The sequence below is a fragment of the Hyperoodon ampullatus genome, assembly GCF_949752795.1.
Source record: "Hyperoodon ampullatus genome assembly, chromosome: 5".
Taxonomy (NCBI): Eukaryota; Metazoa; Chordata; class Mammalia; order Artiodactyla; family Ziphiidae; genus Hyperoodon; species Hyperoodon ampullatus.
Genome location: NC_136918.1, coordinates 67253482 through 67272855, shown reverse-complemented (window position 1 = coordinate 67272855; position 19374 = coordinate 67253482). Strand labels below are relative to the sequence as shown.

The 19374-nt window shown below is 39.7% G+C and overlaps 1 protein-coding gene across 1 annotated transcript in view; it reads left to right on the top strand.

The window, feature by feature from the left end:
* PPM1L (protein phosphatase, Mg2+/Mn2+ dependent 1L) overlaps nt 1–19374 on the top strand; it is a gene marked incomplete at both ends in the record, with an annotated part of 327211 nt that overhangs the window by 176339 nt on the left and 131498 nt on the right. The window lies entirely within an intron of this gene.

Here is a 19374-nt window from a genome sequence, read left to right as displayed (position 1 = left end):
TGGGGCGCACAAGTGCTGGGGCGCAGGCTAGTCCAGCATGGTCACCTTGTCCTCCCATCTCTCCTTCAGCTCTTGTGCTCTTAGCTCTCCCAGGTGAAAGCCAGACATTCATCCCCTGAACTCCAAACTGAGGGACACATGCTAGGCCTTCCGAATGGTCCTTTTGAAGCCCCTCTTTCCTGACATGAAGTGAAGGGAGATGAATCCACCACCTGCACCCTGCCTTCTGTGTTACGTGTGGGAAGGGACACACAAAACAGCACTCTCCCAAGAAATCTTCCCCGGAAACCCTTAATTGTCATTCTCTTGACCCTTTCATTTTGAATGTGGGTTAGGTCTATTTAGAATGGAAAGCAGGTTGTTAAATGTTTCTTTTACAAATTTGCCTGTGGGCCCGGAACTTCAAGTGGGAATTTCACAACCATGGTATCTCAGTTGAAACTTTCAATTTAGCAGACCTTAAAAAAAAGTACTTTGTAAACCATGAAGTGCTATACAAGTGTAGGGAATTGACTCCCTTTGTTCTGAAGAGGTACAGGGACTGAATGAGCCAGAACAGAGAATAGACTGTCCTTGAAGAAGCAAACATTTCCAACAGATTTATATAGGTTGTTCCGGGGGACTTTGTTTTGTGTCTAGTTAATGCATGCTTTATTATTTAGTTAAGGTGGAATTATTAATAATACATAGCTTCCAATTTGTGTTGCTCTCCTAACTAAATGTATAAATGGCAGTAATCAAGACCGTGGGGGACAAACATTTAAAATGAAAAATGAGAGTCACCCAGGGAGACAGCATTTCTCTCCCTTTTAATTTGAGCAGCCTGCAGTCTGTACAAATACACACCATGTCCACACCCTCGGCGTAGGCTTTTGTGGTTGTGGTACTTTGCCAAGGTGCGCAGTCTGATTGACCAACCTATATACCTCACTCAAAGAAGAACCTTCTATTCAAGGGTTGGAAAAATTGTCATAGAAAAGTAGAGATCCAGTGGGAAGCTGCACCTGCCCCTTGGAATTCACGAGTCCTCCTTCATCTATTAAGTTTATTCAGCAATTATTTACTGAACACCTGCTGTTTTCCCCAGGCACTTACATCAGCCACTAGGTCTATAGGGGTGAGCTTAACAGACAGAGCTTACAATCTAGTAGTGGAAACAAACATCAAACACTTAAGTGTACAATTCCAAATAGGATAAGAAAAATGATAGGATGGGGTTGGGGGAGGCAGGATCACCTACCTTAGTTCGGGGTTGGGGAGGCATTCTTGGCAGAGGGAATATAGAGTAGGTATCACTATTTGTCCAAGTTTGCAGTGCACATGTATCCCTAATTAAATAGCAGTAGTCACTAATGCTAAATGAAATATTACATTTGGTTAGGACTTAGTGTTTTACAGGAGCATGACTTAAGCCTGTTCTTCCAGAATGTTGTCATCTTCTTCAGATGGTGCTTGACTGTTTTCCCAAGTAGAGCTTAGAATTTGTTTAACAAGACTACTTTGGGAATCATCCATGTTTACTGGAATAGAAGTTTGTGTATAATATTTTCTCTAAGTGGTCAGTTCTGCTCTCTCAGAGCTTCTAGTTATCAGAAACCTAAAGAGCACTCACAGAGGAGTCTTTCGTTTTCTGCTTTCTCATCCCCAGCAGTTAATCCCTCTATTTATTTATTCTACTTCAAAGCAGGGATCCCAGAGAAATGGAGAGGGTCAGTAGGATGAGGGAGGAAAGCCTTTTTGGCTATGAATAGTTTACTAATAACAATGTTTTCTCCAAGACAAATTACCTGAGGTTTTCTTCAAGAAAGCAAGAAAGTGAATATGGTAATGAGCATACTGTGACATAGAACAATTTGGCTAGGCAGAAATGGGCTGAATTGAGAAACTCCACTGTATTTCCACTGCAATGCAATATCTGCTTAAAGTGTGGACTACTGAGAATGCTTGACACCTGTTCAGGCTATCGGTTGTCAGTTTCATTTTGATAAAAACCATTTCCTGAATGCTGGATGACATAGGAGAAGTAGCCGTGGACACCACATTAAGAAACTTGGTTTCTGGCTTCTGTTTTGCCCCTGACTAATGGTCATTCTTGGATAGTCACTTGGTGCCCTATTCCTCAGTGTCCCTAGCTACAAGAAGAGGGTAGTGCTACTACCTGCCTCACTGCCTCTCAGGTGTGTTGTGGGGATAGGTACAGAAACCTTCAAATGTTCTTTGATAATAAAAACCTTCACATTTGATAAATTATTATCATTGCCATTTGTCTGTTTTTGAGTTTTGTTCTTATGACTGATCTTAGCCTAAATTTTCTTCCCAAGTTCATTTATCCTGAGGCCAAAATTCATGACATCTTACCCGTGTACCTAATTGGGTAAATGTTTTCTGACATGGCTGCTCCTAATGCAGGTATTCCTGAGGGTCATGCATATTAGAAAAGTCGGTCTTTCCAAGCAGAAAATAACTGGGTGTGAATTTCAGCCCCAGATGTCACTGCTAAATGACCCTAGGAGAATTTACTCTTTCTGTGCTTCAGTTTCATTTGTGAAATGGCTTTGAGCATTAAGTGATAAAAATGATGAAAGCACCTAACCCACTGCTGGTTATGATAGGCTTTTAATAAGTGCTAGTGTTCTTCCCCTTGAAAACAAAACAAGACAAAACAAAACAAAACAAAACAGTATGGATCCCAGTATTTGCAAAACAGATTTTTTTTCTATAAAAGCATTCATGAGGGGTTATGATAACACAAATTCAGTGTCGTTTAAAATTTTGCTGCAGCTGAGAAAGTGAGGCACATCTGCACTTGTTTTCTTTTTCTTTTTTTAATTAATTAATTTATTTTTCGCTGAGCTGGGTCTTTGTTGCAGTGTGTGGGCTTTCTCTAGTTGCGGTGAGCTGGGGCTACTCTTCCTTGCTGTGCACGGGCTTCTCATTGCAGTGGCTTCTCTTGTTGCAGAGCACGGGCTCTAGGCGCGCAGGCTTCAGTAGTTGTGGCTCGCGGGCTCTATAGCGCAGGCTAAGTAATCGTGGCGCATGGGCTTAGTTGCTCTGTGGCATGTGGGATCTTCCCAGACCAGGGCTCAAACCCGTGTCCCCTGCATTGGCAGGCGGATTCTTAACCACTGAAATACAAGGGAAGCCCCTGCAGTTGTTTTCTAATAGCATCATATTTTATTTGATTTTTCTTGTTATTTTTTATTGAAGTACAGTTGATTTACAGTCTGTGTTAATTTCTGGTATACAGCAAAGTGATTCAGTTATACATATATATACATATTCTTTTTCATATTCTTTTCCATTATGGTTTATTACATGATATTGAATATAGTTCCCTGTGCTATGTATATACCACCTCTTCTTTATCCATTCATTTGTTGATGGACATTTAGGTTGCTTCCGTGCCTTGGCTATTGTAAATAGTGCTGTGAACATCGGGGGTGTGTGGATCTTCTGTTGTTAAATTTTTTTATAGAAGTATAGTTGATTTACAATATCGTGTAAGTTTCAGGTGTACAACACAGCAATTCAGTTATATAGAGAGAATATATTCAGTTATATATAGAGAATCTGAAAAAGAATATATATAGGTTAATACATAATATTAAGCATAGTTCCCTGTGCTATACAGTAAGTCCTTGTTGGCTATCTATTTTATATATTTATTTTTTATAAATTTATTTTATTTTTGGCTGCGTTGGGTCTTCGTTGCTGTGCGTGGGCTTTTCTCTAGTTGTGGCGAGTTGGGGCTAGCCTTCATCGCAGTGCACGGGCTTCTCATTGCAGTGGCTTCTCTCATTGCAGAGCACCGGCTCTAGGTGCACAGGCCTCGGTAGTTGTGGCACACGGGCTCAGCGGTTGTGGCTCGTGGGCTCTAGAGCACAGGCTCAGTAGTTGTGGCGCACGGGCTCAGTTGCTCCACGGCATGTGGGATCTTTCTGGACCAGGGCTCGAACCCATGTCCCCTGCATTGGCAGGCAGATTCCTAACCACTGTGCCACCAGGGAAGTCCTATCTATTTTACGTATAGTAGTGTGTATATGTTAATCCCAGCCTCCTAATTTATCCCTCCCCCAACCCCCCTTTCCCCTTTGGTAACCATAAGTTTGTTTTCTGTGTCTGTGAGTCTCTTTCTGTTTTGGAAATAAGTTCACTTGTATCTTTTTTTCTTTCAGATTCCACATATAAGCGATATCATAATGATATGATATTTGTCTTTCTCTGTCTGGCTTACGTAGTATGATAATCTCTAGGTCCATCCATGTTGCTGCAAATGGCATTATTTCATTCTTTTTTATGGCCAAATAATATTCCATTGTGTGTGTGTGTGTGTGTGTGTGTGTGTGTGTACGTGTACACACACACACACACACACCACATCTTCTTTATCCATTCATCTGTCGATGGACTTTAGGTTGCGTCCATGTCTTGGCTATTGTAAATAGTGCTGCTGTGAACATTGGGGTGCATGTATCTTTTCAAATTATGGTTTGTCTCGATATATGCCCAGGAGTGGGATTACTGGATCATATGGTAATTCTGTTTTTAGTTTTTTGAGGAACCTCCATATTGTTTTCCATAGTGGCTGCACCAACTTACATTCCCACCAACAGTGTAGGAGGGTTCCCTTTTCTTCACACCCTCTCCAGCATTTGCTATTTGTAGACTTTTTAATGATGACCATTCTTACCCATGTGAGGTGGTACCTCATTATAGTTTTGATTTGCATTTCTCTGATAATTTGTGGTGTTGAGCATCTTTTCATGTGCCTATTAGCCATCTGCATGTCTTCTTTGAGAAATGTCTATTTGGGTCTTTTGTCCATTTTTTGCTTGGGTTGTTTGGTTTTTTTGTTATTGAGTTGTATGAGCTGTTTGTATATTTTGGAAATTAAGCCCTTGTCAGTGGCATCGTTTGCAAATATTTTCTCCCAGTCCATAAGTTGTCTTTTTGTTTTGTTTATGTTTTCCTTTTCTGTGCAAAAGCTTATAAGTTTGATTAGGTCCCAGTTGTTTGTTTGTGTTTTTATTTCTATTGCCTTGGGAGACTCATCTTAGAAAACATTGGTACAATTTATGTCAGAGAATGTTTTGCCTGTGCTCTCTTCTAGGGAGTTTTATGGTGTCATGTCTTATGTTTAAGTCTTTAAGCTATTTGAGTTTATTTTTGTGTATGGTGTGAGGGTGTGTCTAATTTCATTGATTTATATGTGGCTGTCCAGCTTTCCCAACACCATCTGTTCAAGAGACGGCCTTTTCTCCGTATTTTTCTGTGTATTCTTGCCTTCTTAGGTGAAGATTAATTGACCGTAGGTGTGTGGGTTTATTTCTGGGCTCTCTATTTTTTTTGGTGGGGGGGCTCTCTATTCTGTTCCATTGATCCATATGTCTGTTTTTGTGCCAGTACCATGCTGTTTTGTGTGTGTGTGTGTGTGTGGTACGCGGGCCTCTCACCGTTGTGGCCTCTCCTGTTACAGAGCACAGGCTCCGGATGCGTAGGCTTAGCAGCCATGGCTCACGGGCCCAGCCGCTCCACGGCATGTGGGATCTTCCTGGACTGGGGCAGGAACCCGTGTCCCCTGCATCGGCAGGCGGACTCTCAACCACTGCACCAACAGGGAAGCCCTACCATGCTGTTTTGATTACTGTAGCTTTGTAGTATTGTCTGAAGTCTGGGAGGGTTATGCCTCCAGCTTTGTTCTTTTTCTTCAGGATTGCTTTGGCAGTTCTGGGTCTTTTGTGGTTCCATGTAAATTTTAGGATTATTTGTTTAGTTCTGTGAAAAATGTCATAGGTAATTTGATAGGGATCACATTAAATCTGTGGATTGCTTTGGGTAATTTGGCCATTTTAACAATATTAATTTTTCCAATCCAAGGGCATGGCATATCTTTCCATTTCTTTGAATCATTTTCAGTTTCCTTTATCAGTGTTTTATAGTTCTCAATATATGTCTTTCACCTCCTTGGTCAGGCTTATTCCTAAGTATTTTATTTTATTTTTTGATAGAATTGTAAAAGGGATTCTAATAACATCATATTTTAAAACATTGTAGTCTTTGTATTATATACTGATTATGAACTGAGTAGAGCTGTTGGATAGAAATATTATAGGAAGCAATTTATTTTTATCTTATTACCATTTGAAATGTTATAATCTGAATAAATGATTTTTATTGTTTATGTGGGGTTTATATCTTACCTATTTTAAGAAAAGTTTTAAAATGGTTTACGAAATTAAGCCCAATAGTAAACAAAGCAATTAAAATTGAAGTTGGAACAAAAATAAGAGAAGCAGATAGGTAAATAAATAAATGAAATAAATTTTAAAAAAAGAATAAATTAATTTTAACTATTAGAAAACCAAAAGAAAAGGAGTTAGGTATTTTCAGAAACCTGATGATACGTGGTGCAAAGTACCTCTGAAAGAGGAGAGCAAGGGCTCTACTGTGTTGCATTTCTTGTCATTCGACCATCAGTTTTCCTTGTCCCTCTTTGAGTGTCCTCCCCTCCCTCCCTGCACAGGCCACTCATCATTTGCAGGAATGGGAGACGTGGGAGCCTGGGAGGTGGTGGGAAATGACCCACAGCTGACCAAGAATTCATAGCACCCAGATAGAAAGTGTACATTCTTTTTGTTGCCTTGACAATTTTTTCTGAATTGAGAGCTTCAGATATTGCATCTGCAAGTCTCCTGCCTGGGCTGTAACCTAACTTTCTCTCTTTTTTTTTTTTTTTTTTTTTTTTGTGGTATGTGGGCCTCTCATTGTTGTGGCCTCTCCCGTTGCGAAGCACAGGCTCCGGACGCGCAGGCTCAGCGCATCATGGCTCACGGGCCCAGCCGCTCCGCAGCATGTGGGATCTTCCCAGACTGGGGCACGAACCCGTGTCCCCTGCATAGGCAGGCGGACTCTCAACCACTGCGCCACCAGGGAAGCCCTAACATTCTCTCTTTATCTGAAATGTTTCTGGCCCAGGAATGGTGGAACAAATGACTTCTGACAATCTGATCACAGAAAAAAGGATTTTGACGCAAAGCCTTCTGTTTATGAATTTAAAATGGCTGAATTTCTCTTTAATAAAAGTGCCTCTTGAGAAATGTGTTTAATGGAGGTTTATGTTGTTATGGATATTTCAACCTAATGGTGTAATTACCATATGTCATTAATCCTGTTCCTACAGGGAATTTCTTTTTTTTTTTTTCTTCTGAAGCTAGTGGGTAAGAAGAGTAAATGTTTTCAACTTTAGCACATTATTCATTTTAAATGTAAGTTGGCAAGTTGAGGATATGAAAAATAAGAAATCTAGATGATCAGTTTTTTAAAAAGCAGAAACCATTAAGCTATGTTCAAAATGCATGCCTCATGACATCCCCCTCTGTGCAGGTATTATACAGTGTACAAGGACTTCTTGCTGCCTCTTCTATTTTTAGACCTTGATTTTCTGTTGGTTACATCTGTGCCTGCTCTGCTTTTCCCCACCCCAAATGCTTTTTTGGTAGGTTTCCTGCTGCAACCAGAGTCAAATGATTGGAAAGGAGGGAAGGTTAACATTTAAGGGGTAAATTTAAGAGGTTGCACATTTAGTGTTCCCTTGCTCACTCTTTGGGAGAAGGAGATGGTACCACCTATCCACCTATTGTTTTTTCTTCCTTCTTCCCTTCTTTTCACTCAAGATTTTTTGTTACAAAAGTAATATGTATTCATTGTAGAAATCCTTAAAAATACAAAAAACTTAAGGAAGAAAAAAAAAATCACATGTAATTCCTCCACCAGAGAGAACCACTGTTGATAGTAGTTCTGTGTAGTGACGTACATCCTTATTTTATGTGTGTGTGAGTTCACACCAGAGCGACAGTTTGGTAAACTTTTTTTTTTCAGTGAACAATACTGTAAATTTCTCACATTATTAAAACGTCTTTTACATCATTATTTTCGTTGGTTGTATGGTGTTCTCTCTATCATGTAAATGTATCTAGACAGGGACAAAATATTTATTTGAAGACAAAAGCTTCACACCCCAAACCCTGAAGGTAAATCACAATCCGTGTAAGGATCCACACACAATTCATGCACCTGTGAGGACCTGGGTGTAGCTCACTGAAGGCCAGGCTGCTGTGACGTGCAGGGAACTGAACTGGTAGGACTTTGAGGAAAGTCTGGACTATTCCACCTCTGCTTTTTCATGCCTGGTGCCTTGCTTCCTTGGTGGCTAAAAAAAAAAAAAAAAAAAAAAAGCCTTGGGAGAGGGTTTCTCATCTATTATTGCTCGAAGTGTACAATACAATTTTTTTTTCTTTAAAGTCATGAGCACGTGTAGTCTGCAGGACTGTTCAACTCCTTTTAATTATAAATAATGACTCCTATGATCTTTATATTGACAATCACTTAATTCTCTCATCCTGCAGGATGCAGTTTAGATTCTAATCTGTTAATCTCATCTCTCCTCAAGCTACGTCTTTGAATAATGGTGTGATTTGCAACAGCTGGGGTAACCTTTCTGGTAGGGAGGAGGCTAGGGAGTGACTGGCTGCAGACATCTGTATGTGTATATAAATGCCTCTTTCTTGTGTTTGGTGTTTCGTGTGGTCAAAAGAATAGGGATCCGTCAGTTACAGTTTGCCGGGCCAGGAATGCTGCACTGCAGCAGAGACATTGGAAAATGTGGAGATAGTGTATGCTTAGGCAGAGCTGAAGTAGCGTTGCATAAATAGTAGAAGCTGCTGCTCCCGTTTGCTTTTCCCAGCTACTTGTCCTGAGCTCTGCACCTCAGGAACCCCAGAGAAGAATGAGCCTCAGTGAAGGAGTCTTAATTGCACCAAATCAAAGTTCATTGAGTCAGCCAGGTCATTAACCCCTTGATATTTAATTACTAGCTGCACCACTGCTGGAAAATGTCATCGGGCCCTTGTGCTAAATCAGCCCTTAAGGAATGCATTTTCCCTTTGAATGGTTCATGTTTTATTGCCTGGTAGAAAGATCAGAGAAACATTTTAGTAAATGTTTAGTAAAGCTGGAGGTGCCAGCTGCTGTGCCCTAGGCCACTGTTGCTCTCCAAGTGCTCTCACTATTGCCAACAAGGCCTGTAGAAGAAACATTCAAAGGTTCAGCAATAACCTAAGACTCATCTGGGTCAAATTTGAGGTGGATCCTTGACCTAAGTGTTTTGTTTATCTGTTTCTTTCTCTCCTCTATTACAACTGTCATGTGTGGGGAATTGAGGGAGAATTTTTCATTGAATTTTTTGACATTGTTTTAGTGGCTCAAGATTCATTTAACCCTAAGTATCATTCTAACAACACGTGAAGAACTTATGCAGTGTCTTCTCTAAACAGCTGTAAGGGAATAGAATTTCTCAGATGTTTAGTATTCCCAATGTTTTGTCTTTTTTTTTGAAATATGGTGGCAGCATTAACAGAATTGTTTCTTTTTTCTTTTTTTTTAAATAGATTTTATTTATTTATTTATTGGCTGCGTTGAGTCTTCCGTTGCTGTGCGTGGGCTTTCTCTAGTTGCGGCGAGCGGGGGCTACTCTTCGTTGTGGTGCAAGGGCTTCTCATTGTGGTGGCTTCTGTTGTTGTGGGCCACAAGCTCTAGGCACACAGGCTTCAGGCGTGCAAGGGCTTCTTATTGTGGTGGCTTCTTTTGTTGTGGACCACAAGCTCTAGGCGCGCAGGCTTCAGTAGTTGTGGCTCGCGGGCTCTAGAGCGCAGGCTCAGTAGTTGTGGCGCATGGGCTTAGTTGCTCCGCGGCATGTGGGATCTTTCCGGATCAGGGGCTCGAACCCGTGTCCCCTGCATTGGCAGGCGGATTCTTAACCACTGCACCACCAGGGAAGCCCCAACAGAATTGTTTCTTAACATACAGGGTACTTTGAGCTAATGGCAGGTCCATTATAATGCAAAACAACCTAAAATATGAAGTATTAGAAATAGTTTGAGATTTTTGTTTCCCAAATGGACTTAATAAATCCTGCCTAATATTTATTTTATTTCCCTTTTAGGAGAGTTTAATTTATTGGTCACCATAATTATTTTATTGATCATGACCTTTTAAATTACTTATTTTTTTATTATTTCACATAGGTGAAATAATATTACTCCCATATGGAGTAATAATTATGCAGTGTTTGATAGAATAACTCTGAAGTGGAATGATTTCACTCAAGAAAGCCAATCTAGTGTAATTTCGGGGCTGGTCAAGTGGATTTTATTTCTTCCCAATTTTTATTTACTTTCATTGTGGGAATACATGTATGGTTCTTAGCTCAGTGCCTGGCCCATAGTAAACGCTCAATAAATGTTTGCGCTTGTGAACATTTTCATTCTGTTTGCCAGAATACTTCAGTTCATTTTTAAATCTCTAATAGCAGCTCATATGTTTTTGTTTGAAATAATTAAATCTCCAAGTATTTACAGTCTCACAGAATTAAAAGAAAAGTAAACGCTGAATAAATTTTAATAAAATGTGTTTCCCAGGAGCTAGTAAAATAATTTAAATTCATTTCTTAGTCATCTCTGAATTAAAACTCTTCTCATTTATCATCCATTTCACTTAATGATAAAAGAATGCAAAACCACATGAGGGAAATATTTGACACAACAGGAATAAAATGCTTATTGTCTGTTTAAAGCACTTCAACACTTTGTACTATTTTTAAAATTCTAGATTCATCCAAATGTTTTATGCTCCAGAGGGCAATGAATTAGCATAAACAGTCATTGAACTGTAGAAACTGTTATGCCACAAGTTCAGGATACCTTCTAAGTGTGTGTATTTCAATATTTAAATTATTGTTGAATATTATTTTCACAGGTATAGATATACATAAAATGAAGAGTGTGTGGTTTAAGTCTGATGATATGGCCATCTGTTTTTTTTTTTTAAACTGGCATCAAGGGTGCTTGCCCTAAAGTGTTGTGTTTTTAAAATTCGTAACAAGTGTTTTCCTACTTGATTCTTAACTCATGACTGCTTATTAACACCATACTCTTGTAGTGCTGAAAATCAGTCACACTAGGTCTCGTTTTTCGTTAAGAGTCAACAAGAGAATTGCTGTTATTTAATAAATGGATTTGTTCATTGTTGCTAATGTGACAGCAGGAATTTGAAGCCATCTGATTTCTGAGCTGGTTCTGTTAATTCAGTAATGGCTTCACACTGCCAACTGATGGCTGTAAGTCACTGAAGTTAACATAGAGGTTTTAGAGAAACTTCTGTTCCAATGATACATAAAAATATAAGCATATTTTTAACCATCTGGATAATCAGTATGCCTTCTGTTCATTAGGCTTATGCAATTTAACTTTGAGAGATTACTACTTAACATGATACCTGCAAAACAGAAAGTTTGCAAAACAGATATAAACAACTTGTGAACTATTATTTTTTTCTCTGTGATTAGTCTGTCAAATTATAGTTAATTCTCAGGCCCTACACTTACATAGGTTTTATAGATTTTTTTTTGTATCCTGCCTTAAATTACTCATTAGCACCTCCAAAGTAGGATGGTGTGACAGAGGGAAATATTAAATACATACAAACATACAGACAGTTTAAAAATTCGTGGAACAGGGCTTCCCTGGTGGTGCAGTGGTTGGGAGTCTGCCTGCCGATGCAGGGGACGCGGGTTCGTGCCCCGGTCCAGGAAGATCCCACATGCCATGGAGCAGCTGGGCCCCCCCAAAAAATTCGTGGAATAAAATTTAAGACAGAAAGGGATTTTTGAAGATCCTCCAACCCAGTATTTTTCCTTCAGCCCACTCCCCTGTCTTACAGATGAGGAGACTGAGGTCAGGAGGTTAAGGAGTGTGTGCAGGAGCACATAGCCAACAGAGGCGGCAAATTGCAGTGTGACCTGGAACGCATATTTCCTAGTCCTGTTGGGGATTCCTTCCAGAAGAAGCTAGAACAATGGAAAACTTTATTGTCCCACAGTTTACTATGGCATAGAATGACTTGCCCAAGGAAAGCATGCCTAGCCATTTCCACAGGTTTTGAAAGTAGGTGGGTGGTAGAAGAAACTGTTATTGGAGCCGGTCCACAGTGGGAACCTAAGGACAGACCAATGACAATGCTGCAACACATTGTTTAGAATGCTGGGAATTAGCTGGGAGATTTATTTTTTAAAGTAACATCTATAAATTGGTTCAACTGTTCTTTTAAAGTCATAGAGAAAATAACTCCATTTCTTCATACATTCTCAAACTTAGATCCATCTATCACATTTGCTTCAAAAATCCATGAGATAGCTCAGCAAGAACGTTATATTTCTTCCTTCTTCCACCAAGTGTATTAGAAAAGTAAATTATCATATAGGTCATTTTAAGTCATCCCTTCCCTGATTATTGCCTACTTAAAGAACAATTAAATTATATAGTTGAAATTTGCTAAGAGAGTAGAACTTAAATGTTCCCACCCCCACAAAAGAGGAAGGAGGAGGAGGATAATGAGAAGGAGGAGGAAAACATGAGGTGATGGATGTGTTAATTAACTGGATGGGGGGAATCCTTTCACATTGTAAACGTATGTCAAATCACCATGATGTACACTTTAAATACCTTACAAATTTATATGTCTATTATACCTCAATTAAGCTGAAAAAAGAACAACTGAAACTTGACTCAATCATACCTTGGAATTTCTCTAAGAAATATTTAGTTTATAAGGCCCCAAATTGGCATAGTTAACCTTGCAGCCTAGAAATTGTATATTAAAAAAATTTTTTTAATCTCAACATGATAAAGTCAGTTTAAGGCCTTATTAGGCAATTGTGTTTGAAAATAATTTATCTGTTTCCATCTGATTTAATATGATGAACTTAGTACGTATATCTACCTCAGATCTCCTTCCTGCTGGACTTTTCCTGTATCATTGCATTGTCCACACTGCTGCCCCATTTGCTGTGTTTTTTTGTTTGTTTGTTGTTGTTTTTTTTTTTTTGCGGTACACGGGCCTCTCACTGTTGTGGCCTCTCCCATTGCGGAGCACAGGCTCCAGACACGCAGGCTCAGCACGCATGGCTCACGGGCCCAGCCGCTCCGCGGCACGTGGGATCTTCCCGGACTGGGGCACAAACCCGTGTCCCTTGCATCGGCAGGCTGACTCTCAACCACTGCGCCACCAGGGAAGCCCCCCATTTGCTGTTTTAAATCATAAACCTGGTGGTCCATTCTTTTGTTTAAAACACTTTAGGGATTCGTGTGTATCGTAGACTCTACAAGAAGTTTCTTTTCAAGCTATGGATTTAATAATTTGGTCAGAGAATCAAATAGTGACTTGGGGTTGAAATTCCAGCTCTACCATTTACTAAGCTAAGCAAGTTAAGTAATATTTTTGGCCTTATCTGAAAAATGTGTATAAAAGTAGTACATTTTTTTTTTTTTTTTTTTTGCGGTATGTGGGCCTCTCACTGTTGTGGCCTCTCCCGTTGCGGAGCACAGGCTCCGGACGCGCAGGCTCAACGGCCATGGCTCACGGGCCCAGCCGCTCCGCGGCATGTGGGATTCTCCCAGACCGGGGCACGAACCCGTGTCCCCTGCATCGGCAGGCGGACTCTCAACCACTGCGCCACCAGGGAAGCCCAGTAGTACATATTTTTGAGTGTCATAATGAGAAGTAAATAAGACCAGTACATTTGAGTGTTTAGCCTAGTGTTCAGCATATAGAAAAATTTCAATAAGTATTAGCTATCACTATTTTTCAGTATCATAGAAGTAAAATTCTAAGTATATATACATGGTTCCAGCCTGCTGTTAGTTCTGCATCTTCTATTTCCTCCATTTTTTCCCTCCCCCCTTGAAATACACATACACACTCTTCATTCTAGCCTTACAACCCAATTTTAGCCTGAAACATACCAGGCTTTTTCATGCCTCTGTCTTTGTATGGGCTATGCTGGCTGCCTGGATTGCCACCCAGCCCATTGTTCTTCTCATTCCTTACATCTCTCAAAATTCAGCTCATGTATCTCTTGTGACGTGGTGTTTCCAAGGCTTCTCACTTATAGAATTTATTGTACTCATTTGTAGTTATCTCTTTACCACTCATCTGCTTCCTTAAGTCATAAGCTCTTTTAGGGCAAGGACTTTATTTTTGCTCTCTATATTCAGCACAATGCTAGGAACATTGTTAACACTCAGTAATTATGTTGAAGGAATGAATACTTGAATGAATTATTAAGGTTGCTTTGCAGCCCTGTACAGGCAGCTATCCGCTTTTCATAACTGAATTTTAGCAATTGCTCCTCTAGTCTACCCGAGGACAACCATCCCTCCTCACTACATTTTTAGTTTCCCTCTAGAGCATCATGAAAGTTATTTCACTTGATTCATGGTTTCCATCTGGTGGAAGAAAAGGGTAACTACAGGCTCATGCTTAACTAAAACCGTACAGAAGTTAAGATGATTACTGTTCCTTAATGTGAAATTTCCACTGTTTCATGTTGGTTTCCAGAAACAGAGAGTCAAGAAAAACTCCCTGGTATCGTTCTTTCGTTCTTGTACATTTGTTTTCTTAATATTTTAAGAAGTTGGTCAATCACAAATAATGTTTTCAAACATTAATTGGGCAAATAAGATGTGTGGAACTAAATATTGTTTATATGTTCCAGTATGTAATAGAATAAAACTGGAAAGTTTTATAATGCTTGTTTATAAAAATATTTAAACTATGACTTTAGGAACTTTCCAGACTCTAACTGCTTTTCTAACTGCTTTAGCTCATATAGAGAATAGTGAAAACTAGTAGCACAGATACTAGAGCAAATGGTCCATCCACTGTATACAGCTCTAACTTCTGAGATTGCATACGATTTTCTTTCTTATAAAATGGAGAAAAATATAGTTAGTAATTTAAGTGATTTAAAGTAAACTGATTATCTAAAATTTGGATATTGAATTTTTAAAATGTTTCTGTGACACTGAAGTCTTTTGATTCATTTATTCACCAAGCATTTGAGTGCTTACCTAATGCCTGATATTGTACAAAATGCTAAAGAACCAGAGATGAAAGATGTGTTTTCAATTTTGGCTCAATTAATGAATATTTGGGTAAGAATGTAAAGCTATATAACTTTTCATAAGACAAATCATACCAACACTATTTAGATTTTCATATGAGTCCCATATGTTGGTTGACCCATCCATGTGCATTATAAACATCACAGATATAAAGATACCAGTTTTGGGGACTTCACTGGTGGTGCAGTGGTTAAGAATCCACCTGCCAATGCAGGGGACACGGATTCGATCCCTGGTCCGGGAAGATCCCACATGCCGCGGAACAACTAAGCCTGTGAGCCACAACTACTGAGCCCATGAGCCACAACTACTGAGCCTGTGAGCCACAACTACTGAAGCCCATGCACCTAGAGCCCGTGCTTCGCAACAAGAGAATCTACCACAATGAGAAGGCTGTGCACTGCAACAAAGAGTAGCCCCCGCTCGCCGCAAATAGAGAATGCCCCCGCACAGAGCGAAGACCCAACGCAGCCTAAATAAATAAATAAATAGATAAAATTAATTTATAAAAAAAAAAAGATACCAGTTTTATTCATGCCTTTTTTTTTTTTTTTGGTACGTGGGCCTCTCACTGTTGTGGCCTCTCCCGTTGTGGAGCACAGACAGGCTCCGGAGGCGCAGGATCAGCAGCCATGGCTCATGGGCCCAGTCGCTCCGCGGCATGTGGGATCTTCCCGGACCGGGGCACGAACCCGTGTCCCCTGCATCGGCAGGCGAACTCTCAACCACTGCGCCACCAGGGAAGCCCATTCATGCCGTTTTGATGGGTTTTCTTGGAGTATATGAATCTAAAGGGAAGTTCTTTATGATTTCTAATAAAAAGTATAGATATGCGTTCAATATTCACATTGCTGACTTTTTATATTCCACTTATCTGATGGATAGACCTTATTTTTCTATTTCAGCTATCTGGAGCACTATAATGGACCAGGAGGTTAACAAAAAAGGACTAAGGGGAAACATCACAAAGCCCATGCACCTCTCTCCAATAAGAAAGTTAAACATTTTCCAAGTCTTTAGGGTAGATAATTGTGCCTGAAGTAGCCACTTAGAAGCAGCATTATCTGCCTATGGAAGGAGAACCCAGAGCTTCTTACAGTAACCAGGGTGATTTGGTGTAGGAATCAACTTCATATGCAGGAGACATGCATGTTACAACCCTCCCTTCATGTTCCAAAAATGGCCTTAAATCAACCCCCCAAATGCTGAATTTTCTTCCATGCATTCTCTTTGAAAAACTGCAGGAGTATGTGTTTCAATTTAGAAACATTTCCGTCAAAAGAGGTTAAAATAATTTTTCATCATTTAGAGTAGTAAAGTTGAGTTAAATGGGACATTCACTTATGTGGAACTCTTCATTCCCTGATGGCACTTGTTAAATGAGGTATTATGGAATTGAGCTATCATTTATAGAACTTTCATTTGAAAAATTACATAGGACACACACATATATATCCAAATTTAATTTTCTCTTTAACTGAAGAACCAAAAAAGGGCCCTGAGAATTTATCTAGTTCTTTGGAAGGGTACGATTAAAATATTAAGTTAAAATGTGTTATATATAAAATTTTGTTTCATACATCTCTCGAAAGAATGATTTCAGAGCTGGCAACTCAATTTATAAATAGCTATCCAAAGCAAAAATGGCCAGCCACCTGTCTTCTAACATTCTATTAACCTTCACTATTTAATTGCCTGAATGTGGACATATGATTTGTGTTAGAAAAGAAAGCTTGGTTTGTTGAGTGGGTGTCATAAGTCATGTTGGCTTATTTAATGACTTCTTTATCCTGGGGCATTCAGATCAATATGTTTTGAAAAAGAATCACAGATACTACCTTAGGGAATAAAAGGAAATTAATAATTAAGTATTGTGAATGGCAAAGTTTATACTTTTTCTTGTCTAACAATTTCCATACTGATTTATGACATTTGGAAATTGCTTGTTGCAACAGTAAATCTCGAGGTGGGTCTCCCTTGGATATGGACTGTCTGGATATAGGACCTAAAGACAGGACACTGTTCCATAGCAGATGGCTTTTGCTTGCCATTTCAGAGACAGCAGCCCTCACTAGGCAATTCATTATTTTCTAAGGTTGAAGCAGCTGTGGGTTACTATAATTATGAATTTATTATGTCCCTGCCAATCTACTGTGAATCCTAATTCAAACTTTACATGTCTCTTTGGAACCTTATTCATTTTCTCTTGATTATGTGGTTCCTGACAAACGACAGTTTGGAGAATTCAAAGTTGCTAAAGTTAGTTTTTTATGGGGCATCACCAGTTGCCCATTGTTTTTAGAATGCCTAATGACCTTTTCATTTTTAATGTTACATCAAGTTCACGCAGCCACTCTTTATATTGTCTGGCTACATTTTTATCCACTCATTTCTTCTGAGGATTGCAAAAGGACTGCAATGTCCAAGACTCTCCCTGACTTTTTAGGTTGTGTGGTCAAGTGGAAAGCAATAGAATGCTTAAGAAATCTCTCTGGGGTGTTAGAGTTTTCAATCACTTTGTTGGGTTTACATAGCGAATTGTATGTACTTATGTTTTAGAACTAATCAAATTGTTTTGTGATTATCTGTTTAGTCATTTCTGTAGCTAGATTGTGAGCTCTTTCAAGGTGACAACTCTGTACAACTGATTTTAGTACACCTGAAACCCAACATAGTGCTAAATATGTGAGGGCAAATAATAAATGCAAGCTAAACAACGTCAATTGTATACACACACATACACACACACGTCTGCTAATTTTGCTTTAGTTTGGCAATTCATCTATACCAGGGTTTGGTAAACTTTTTCTGTAAGGAGCCATACGGTAAATATTTTAGGCTTTGTGTACCATACAGACTCTATCTCACTGCTCAGTGCTTCCGTTGAAGTTCAGAAGCAGCCATAGACAATATGTGAACAGTTGGGTGGGGTCATGTTCAAATAAAACTTTATTCACAAAAACAGGTGTTTTTACTGTAGTTGGCCACCCTGGATTTAGACCAAGGCTCATGAACAGGTTTCATCTCCTACACTAACTTTGGTTGATTGGTTGCTGCCTGGAATACTGTACTGAGAAGGATTCTCAGGGTGGGTCTGGGCTTAATGGCCCATGAGGGCAGAGACATGTTGACTTGTGCCCACCATTTATTCCTAGCGGCTAGCACAGTGCCTGACACACAGTAGACACTCAAGTATTAATCGAAAGGGTTAGTTCTAGCCCATGACTACACGCCTGCTCGTACTGCTGTCGTCTTTTGGAGGTGAAGCAGGACTTGGGAAAGGGTATATTTTTCTCTTAACTATTTGCTCATTCAGATTTTAAAATGTGTCGTTTTATATTTACACAAGCAGGTGCATTCACTGATGAAATTATAGCTTTTCCACACAATTAGATATCCCATTTTTCTCTTGCTAAAATAAGATACCCTTTCAAACTCTGTATGCAAAGTTATGCAACACTGCTGGGAATGCTGATTTTCTTTCCTCTCTGCTGCATTTTGCTTTTCTTATCCAGGCTTCACAATTCCATTGGCCGTCCCCAGCAGAGGTCAGCTTAGCGCTCTGATCATGCCCAGGCTTGGTCAAGAGGACCAAGGTGTTTTCAAGGTGCTTTGCCACAGGTCATCCTGTGGCCTATTTCACACAGCTTGCTGATATTTGCTTGATTGTCCACAAGCTGTTGGAAAAGGGTTCCAGGTCCTCCTGGTATCAGAAGTACTCAAGGTCAGTTAGGTTGCTTTAGGGAGGGCTCACCCTTTCAGAGGCTGAGCAGATTGGCAATTTGATGCCGTAAAAAAAGCCCGTGGCTCTGAAGGTAGACAGGCCGTGTGGGAATGTCGCAGCATGCAGTCAAGGTTGTTACAAGAATTAAAAATGTTTACTTGCCAAACTGAGTTCCGGGCGATGCAGAGGGCTGTTATTGTGGAGAGTCTGGTACAACTCTGGATGTACATCAGAATTTGTTGTCTAGCTTTGTAAGAATACATGTGCCTAGATGTTATAAAATCAGAACTCCAAGGGGTAGAAACCGTGGGTTTCACCCTTCAGTGAGCTTGTTGAAATGTAACACAAGTTTAAAAAGCAGATTCTAGGGTCCTACCTGAAAAATTGTGATTTACTAACTATGGAGCAGGACCCATCTTCTGCATTTTTAAGACACCCCTCCCCCCTCCCAGGTGCTTCGGAAGCAGTTGGTTGGAGTACCACCCTTGAGAAATACTGATCAAGTCTAACCACATCATTTTGTAGGAAAAACTACAGCCCTGTACCTAGTGCCCTTTTCATGCTTGGATCTAATAAGACTTCAAGGTGATCCGGTTCATGAACTTCATACCTGGGTTCCTAAAATGGGACACT